Source organism: Octodon degus, unplaced genomic scaffold (genome assembly GCF_000260255.1).
Source record: "Octodon degus isolate 3935 unplaced genomic scaffold, OctDeg1.0 scaffold00011, whole genome shotgun sequence".
Classification (NCBI taxonomy): domain Eukaryota; kingdom Metazoa; phylum Chordata; class Mammalia; order Rodentia; family Octodontidae; genus Octodon; species Octodon degus.
Window position 1 is genome coordinate 24,724,776 of NW_004524587.1, and position 8,602 is coordinate 24,733,377.

Here is an 8,602-nt window from a genome sequence, read left to right on the forward strand (position 1 = left end):
GAGAAGAGAAGAGAAGAGAAGAGAAGAGAAGAGAAGAGAAGAGAAGAGAAGAGAAGAGAAGAGAAGAGAAGAGAAGAGAAGAGAAGAGAAGAGAAAAGAGACCAGTGAGGGAGGGGCTGATTTTACTCCATACCTGATTTAGGTCAGGCTCCTTAGGTACTAAAGTATGAGGCAGTGATCCAAGTGCAGAAGACATTCTGGAAAGCAGTGTACCACTTGGAAGGTGATAAGAGAAGCAGGACTGGACAGAGGCAGAAGATGAAACACAAGGGAATCTCAGTCAACCCTCGGATGAGCTCTATGGGGCTCCTCAGAGTTATTCTCTTCCTTTTGTGCCCTACAGTAGATATACATTAGACAGAGACCATCCATTAGGCTAAGAGAAACTATCAGAGAGGATCTGAGCTCTGGACTGCTAGTAGTCAAGACCTCCCAGCAACTGGGGAAATACTAAAGTGAAGGTGAGTCTGAATTGTATATTGCAGCATCCATGTAGCAGCCCCTAATGTACAGCTCCCTCCACAGGACCTCCGTGTGTAAGGAGATCACAAGCAATTGGTTCCAGCTGATGGAACAAAGGACCAGGAGCATCTTTGTCTCTTCTTGTTAGGCCTCCTTTCACCTTCATTTTCTTGAACAGTCACTGAGGTGTTTGCAAAGAGATTCAGTGGTATCAAACTTGCAATTGTGGGTTTAAGAAATCAAGATCCCAGGACTGAGGAGATAGCTTAGCAGAATAAGGCACTTGCCTGCCTGGCAAGTGCAAGGTCTTGAATGTGATCCCCGGTACTGCAAAAAAATGAAAAGGAAGTCAAAATCCCAGGCCCTCTAGTTGCTCTGAAGGCATTGAAGTGAATGTGAAACATCCCAGCTATGATTCTGTCCCTTCCTGCTGGGATAGATTCCCAATTCTCTCCAAGCATTACTTTCCAAACATAGCCATTGACCATAACAGTGCTGTTTTTCTCACATCAATTTCTAAGGAAGAAAGAGAATACATATTTTATGGTGCCTGGCACATAGTAAGCAGTCAATAAATGATTAAATGTTAATATTATTAAGGAAGCCTTAGAATTACAAGATTTATTTCCCATTTCTCTCTGAATAATTTAAATATAAATTGTTTCTGGGAAATAAATTTTCAAGTCTCAATTATATGAAGGTCAAAGTTTAGGGATGCCACGAGCTCAGAGTTTCCTCTAAAGAATCCAATCCCAAATGTCCTATAAAGATTGAACATAAAATCTGTATAAATTAATACAGAGAAAGGGTGATTCCCTGGGTGAGGCTGGCGCTCCTCTTCACCTACACTAAGGGAGTGAGACAACATACCTTTCCAAACATGAAGACAACAACTCAAAAGAACACAGACCCAAGTGACAAGTTCAGAGAAGCTGCCCCACCTCTGAAAACTGAAGTTTCTGTGCTGGCAGTAGGAGTCTCATGGAAGAGCTCCTAACAGAGCTCCTTCAGATAAAAGGCCAAACAAATGTGGCAGGCCTCTGCTTATTGCTGGGCTTTGAATTTCAAATTACAGCTCCATCTTTTGTTCTTCGTCTCTGTTTTATTTCCAAGGGACCTGGCCATAGTTCTAGGGCGTGGCAATCCTCCCACTGAGCGGTTTGCAATTGCAGTGCCTTCCTCCCTCGCTTTCCCCTTGCAGGACACAGCACCCAACATCTGCAGCCTGAAGGAGGAGGAGCTTGCTTGAGATGACCCTTTCAGTCCCTAGTCAGGCTCCTCCAAGACAGAAACAAGAGGGGAAAGGAATACAGTGGCGAAAAGGTGCTCAAGCCATGGCAACCAGGAAGCAGAGAGAAGGGTGGAGCCAGGGAGGGAGATGTATACCTCCAGGTCATGATGCCAGGAACCCCCTGCAGTGATAATCTGGGACAGATTTTAGATCTAAACCATAGGAGATAATTCTCATTGTTTGACAAACCAAAATTTATTGAACACTTTTCACCGTATGGTACAGAGGAAGGGTTTTTCAATTGAACAAAAATGTAAATTGGTAAGTATTATACAAACATCTGCATATATTGTATTATGACTCCTATAGTTGAAGCAATGTCCTCTATCATTGGTTTTGCCATGCCACCTTCCTTGGACACGAACTTTGTACAGTCTCATACTGTCAAACTAATTGTGGCGCACCTTTTAAGATCACAGGATCAGATTACTACAATCAAAACATAACTCGGCCACTATACCAAACACATAAATTATTTAAGACATTTAGACCTCCTTTACTTTATTTACAAAATGAGAATGAATGGCAATACCTAATTTATAAGATTATGTCAATAATAATCTAAACAGCTAATCAGAAGACAACATTATGCAATACAGCAACCATTGTTGAATTTCTATTATTTTGTTCAGTGAAAATCTCTATTATTTCTAATGGTTCTCTTACTATTTTTTGTTCTCTTTTTAGAAATTTTTAAAAATTAAAAATTAAAAAAACTAATGATGGGCTGGGGAGATGGCTCAGTGGAATAAGCACTTCCCTGGCAAGTGCAAGGGCCTGAGTTCAATCCCTGGTTCTGCCAAAAAAATAAAATAAAATAAAATAAAAATAAAAATAAATAAAAGTAAAAAAAAACTAAAGATAATAACATAACGCCTATAAAGTCCCTATTGTAATGCTTGGCATTGAGTAACTCTATACTATAGGCAGACATCATTTTCTGACCACTCTAATAGTTCTTAGGACTGACATAATGAAGTACTATAGACAGAATGGCTTGAACAATACAAATCTATTTTTCCCAATTTTGAATGCTGAGGCCAAGACTATGCTACCAGCAGAGTCGGTTTCTCCATCTCACTCCACATGCCAATGGCCAGCTCCTTGCCGTGCCCTCACATGTTCTTTTCTTGTCTGCATGTCCCTGGGCTCTCTTCCACCTCTCATGAGGGTGCCAGTTTTACTGCATTAAGGACCCATCCTGATTATCCACCTCCTTAAAAACATTATGTTCGACTACAGTTACCTTCAGAGGCTTTGGGCCCTGAGACTTCAGCATGAATTTTATGGAGGATACAACGCAGCCCATAATAAGCACTTACATTACTTCTCTAGTATGTGGCAGGCACCAGGCCAGAACCACTTTCTTCTGGACTTGACCCAAGTGTGTTCTTAGCTTTACCTCATAAATCATTTAACTCTTTGAGTCAGCACCTGTAACAACTTACTTACTCACAGTTATTTTTTTTCAAAATAGAAACAACTTTTGGCCCCATCATATATATAATAACATACATATTGTAATGTATATCTTCATTATTAAATACTTGGACAATATAAAAATAAAGGCAAAGAGAAACCCACCCACAAGGAAATAACCACTATTTTGAATATTTTAAATAGCCAAATATTTTTCCTTTGTCTGTTTACACATACACAGAATTGTTCTTTCCCAAAGATGGAATTAGAATCTTCTATGCTTCAGTTCCTATTTTTCATTTATAACATTCTAGACATCTTTTCACGTCAAAAAGCATAATTATATACCAGAACTTAAATACCTCATAATCTTTCATGGTAACTATTTCCCAACATTACCTTATTGACAAGTGATTTTGATTTTATGAAAACCTCTAGGTAAGAAAAGACAAATCCAGTGAACAACCTCATTATGGGAGCATCTTTGCCCCGACCATCTCTTTCCTATGCTTGCTTGACAAAAGCCTAAAAACACCCTCAGATTTGTTGACGTGTACTTCCACATCACCCTCTAGAAGGATGTCCCAATTATACTCCTTCTAAATGCTAACCAGGTAATATAGTTGCCAGGAAACATGCTGATTTTGCATCCACCCTCTTCTACCCCCTGCCTCCCCAACCGTAGCCATCCTTCAACAAACCACATCATATTAAGTGAGCCTGTATACCACAGTCCTTTCCCCTCAGAGTGACAAGGCTAAAACAAATGATGCAATTTGCAGGCAACACATGGAAATACAACCCAAGTGCTGAGTCACGTATCTTACAGCTGTTAAGCTCCAAGGGAGGCGCGATCTATTTCCTCTGCTTCTAGTTACCGAGCAATTTTGAAATGAAACACACCCATGAGGTTTAATGTGTTTAACTTATTTTTTAAAAATAAAAAACACATTCCTGTGGTTCACCTTTAGAGAAACTGGAGCAAAAGGAACCCACTACCTATGCCACTCATCTCCCTTCACCTGCTACTGTAATGATCCAGTGAACTCTGACCATGTTGGGGGTTGTCATGCTTTTCTAATGCCAAAGGCCTCAAATGTCTGTGTCCAATGAGTGAGTTTAACAACACATAAAGACAAAAAAAAAAGACTACAAGTAAAAATAAAACCACAACTATAATCAGATGCAACTAATAGAAAAACTAAGCAGATTATCAGTAAGAATAAAGACCTTTAACAACACAATCTGAACTGACAATATTAGAATATTTCTGCCTGGAACCATAAAACAAACATTTTTGTCAAGTGCATATGGAACATTTACAAAGACAGGTCATATTCTAGACCAAAAAATAAGTTCCAATGAAAGTAAAAAGTTTCACATCATTGTCTCTGAACACAACCAAATAAAAACAATACCAATAACGTTAATGTCCCTAGAAAATCCCAAAACATTTGGAAATGAAGTAGCATCCTTCTAAACAACCTATAGGCTAACAAAGAAATTAACAGAAAAATTACAAGATTTCAATTGAATAAAAACAAAAACATAGCATACCAAAATTTAAGTGATGTTTCTCAAGCATAATCGGTATAAAATTTGTAGCAGTGACACATTTAAAAGAGAAAGAAATGGGAGGAGCAAGTTAAGAACAAAAGTAACATATGGAAAGAAATATCAAATGAAAGTGGATATTAACAAAATGTAAAACAGGAAAAGTAAGGGAAAAAACAGTGGGACCAAAATCTGATTGAGAGAATCAGAAAAATTAATTAATCCATTATTAGACTTTTCAGAGAGAAGAAGAGAACAAATATTAGAAATGAGAGAAATAAAATCACTCTAGATTCCACAGCAAGTCCTCTACCACTGAGCTATATGCCTAGATAGAAAAGAGAACATTGTGAACAACTTTATGCCAATAAATGTAACTTTAGATGAGATCAATAAGTGCCATGAGAGACATAAACTAGCAAAGAAGGAGTAGACTAGCTGACTGCACCATACCCATTAAATATCTGGAGTTAAATCTCACAAACAAAATTCCAAGCTTAGATAATTTCACTAGTTGAGTCTGTCAAATATTTGAGAAAAAGATAATAATTCAACACAAACTCCTGCAGAAGTTTGAAAATAAGGAAATATTGTGTAATCCATTCCATAAAACTAGCATTACTCTCATATGAAAATCAAAGATAATATGATAAATGAATACAGATAGCTTTTATGGTCTTGGATGCAACCATGATAAGGAACATTTTAGCAAAAGTATTCCAATATAAAATAAGGATAATATATCATGACCAAGAATATACCTCAGCAATGCATTGTTGGTTTGTCAATGAATTTAAAAAAAAGACATATCTAGGGATGATTTAAGACTGGGCATGGTGGCACACACCTATAACCCCAGCTCTTGGGAGGCTGTAAACAGGCGGATCACTAGAAGTCCAGTCTAGTAGTGAGACCCTGAACACGCTGTACACCCTTCCCTAAAATACAAAAAAAAAAAAGTCAATGAAAGATTGGCCAGATAACTCAGCAGATTACAGCACCTGCCTAGGCAGATGCAGGGATGAGGGTTCGATCCCCAGCATATCGTGCCCTACTCCCAGGGTACGCTGAGATGGAGACTGAGCCTGGGTGTGGTAGCGTGTGCTTATAATCCCAGTGCTTGGGAGGCTGAAAACAGGAGGATCACTATAAGTCCAATCTGTGTATTGAGACCCTGCTGGCCTTGTACTAAATACATTTTTTTAAGTCAATGAAATTCACCAAATTGATACACTTAAGCTATATAATTTTCTTGGTGACTACAGAAAATACATTTCACAAAATCCAATAGCAATTCCTCTTAAAATTTCAACAAACTACAAATAGAAGAGAACTCCCTCAATCCAGTAAAGGTAGCTACAAAAACAGCTAGCATCGAACTTATAGGACAAGATAAAACATTCGCCCCCTTTGTCCTCCTTCCACCCAGAACAGGAACGAAATAAGGATGTTTGTTCTCCCCAGTTCATTTATAACTCTAATCAGGGTAATGTAAAATGGTAAGAACAGTTTGGAAGTGTGAGTTAAATATGCACCCCTCACAAAGACTTGTATGTTAGTAGTTGTAACAAATACATCAGCAATAGCTAAGGACTGGAAACATCCCAAATATTCATCAATAGGTAAGTAGACAAGAAAATTACATTATATAGCAAAGGGATACTATTGGAAATAAAAAGAAATGAATTATAAATCCACAAAGTCTACACAGCTTGAATGAATTTCAAAATATGAATGGTTAATAAACTACTAAACAAGCAAATAAGACAATGTATAATTCTTAGATAAAATTAATAATAATAAAATAATAATAACTGATAATACAGAGTGACAGACAACAAATCCAGTTGCCTATGGACCTGAGGTGAGGGGACAAAGACGGCCACAGGAGGGACAAAGATGGCCAATGGGTACAAGGAAAGTGTTGCAGATTGTGAATATGTTTACTCTCAATGTGGTGATGATCTCAGGGCTACAGCACACCTCAAAATGTATTGTAAAGCTTAGGTGTGTGTATTGTATTATGTCATTTGTACCTCCATGAAAGTTTCCTACAAAAGAAAGTATGAGCGCCTACTACATTATTTAAAAGAGTAAAGGAACTGGGCAAGGAGGTTCTTGCAGGCTGTAGCTGTTCTCTCAGACCTCAAAACCCCTACCAGCTGAACCAGGCCTCCTCCTTTGCTTTACCCCCACAAGGGAGGAGGCTAGCGGGGTTGGGGGGGGCAGGCCAAGAGTGACTGGGGATGCTTCATGCAGGGGACTCCTTGGATTCAAAATGACCAACAAGGAACCTCTTCTCAAAAAGGTTCAGCTGAGTGAAACAGACTTCAAAGTTATGGCGAGAGATGAGCTAATTCCAACATTATAAAGGCTATGTTCAAGCTTTGGTGGGCAAGTACGTGGATCTCAAATGATGTAACTGGCTTAAAGAAGTCTGAAGAAAAGCTAAAGCAACAGTGGCACGTATTTGCACACAGGGTAAAAATCCTCATAATACCACTAGCAACCAAGGAACAAGAGATGCAAGAGTGGACTACTCAAATTCAGTACCTCAAGCAAGTCCAGCAGCCTAATGTCACCAAACTGGGATCAACAATGGTAGACCCAGCAATCGACTTATTTTTCCTAAAAATGAAAGGTGAAATGTACCAGACTAAAGACAAACTGGAACAAGCTCAAAATGAGCTGAGTGCCTGGAAGTTTACACCTAGTAGGTAAACAAATCATAATCTCCAGTGAAGACTTCCCTGACAGTCCCACCAGGAGAAAGCTGTGGGACAACCAAGTACTCATTTCCACACCAAGGCTCAGACTTCTTGAGAAAAAAGAAAAGCCACATTCTTATACTGTGCAGCTTATAATGGTTAATGTAACTCTTACCAGATGAACGTTGGGTCTCAGGTTTTTTCTCTGACATTTCCCTTATTTCAGAGGCCTGATGCCAGCAAACTATTACTAAAAATGGGTCACCTTCAAAAAATTCCCCTTCTAGAGCAATTAGACACTTGAGAAATGTTTCTGTTTGAAGAAAATGGAGAAACAGAAGTCTTTAGTCTGTGGAACATGGTGTCTTCAGACAGCTGGAGGGCTGAAAACCTACAGAGATTTCAAATCAGAGTTTACATGTATAGAACATGCAAAATTCCGGTTAAATGTAAAAATGGAATATGCATCACTCTTAACCTTATGCACAGTGACTTAGAGACTCTGTATATCAGTTTGCCAGGAAGACTGTGGACTTCATGATTGTTTTTGAACTTCTGGGTCAAAATTCAAATAGGGTAAAATTTGTCTTTAAAGGGTTTATTGCTAAGAACCAACTTTAATAGTCATGAGACAAATAACGATTTTGGTAAAGTAGTACATACATTTAACCATTTAGCTTAGTGGTCTGTATTACTTAATAGAGCTTAAATCAATATGGTTTTATTTTTTAATATGATTTTAATCAATCATTCTTCGAACAGTAACAAACGCTGTAATCTTAACTAAGGACTGTACAAATATGAAGGAATGGTTTAAATTGAAGCATTATAAACATTCATTTCACAACTAGATTGTATAAGGAAAATTGGCTGTGATGAGACTCACTGCATTATTTTTTAAATAGCGAACTTTATGAAACCCTTAGCCCCTTCAACAAGCATATTTTAAAAGAGTATCATCTTTGCTGTCAATGGGGAAATCTCTTCCTTCATTGTACTGGGGCCTTTTGGTTAACACTTCTGATATTACATTAAATTTTCCTTGAAAAAAAAAAGAGACTAAAGGGAGGCAGAAAAGAATATATAGATCAGTGTCTCTCATACTATGTAGAGAAATTCTTTATAATAAAGAAAATATGACAATAAAATACTTATGTTGATGCAAGAG

General features: G+C 38.0%; 1 pseudogene; it reads left to right on the top strand.

Annotated features, from left to right (window-relative positions):
- The first annotated feature begins 7,004 nt into the window (after positions 1 to 7,004).
- On the top strand, positions 7,005 to 7,721 carry LOC101590531 (annotated as a pseudogene).
- Positions 7,722 to 8,602: the final 881 nt, after the last annotated feature.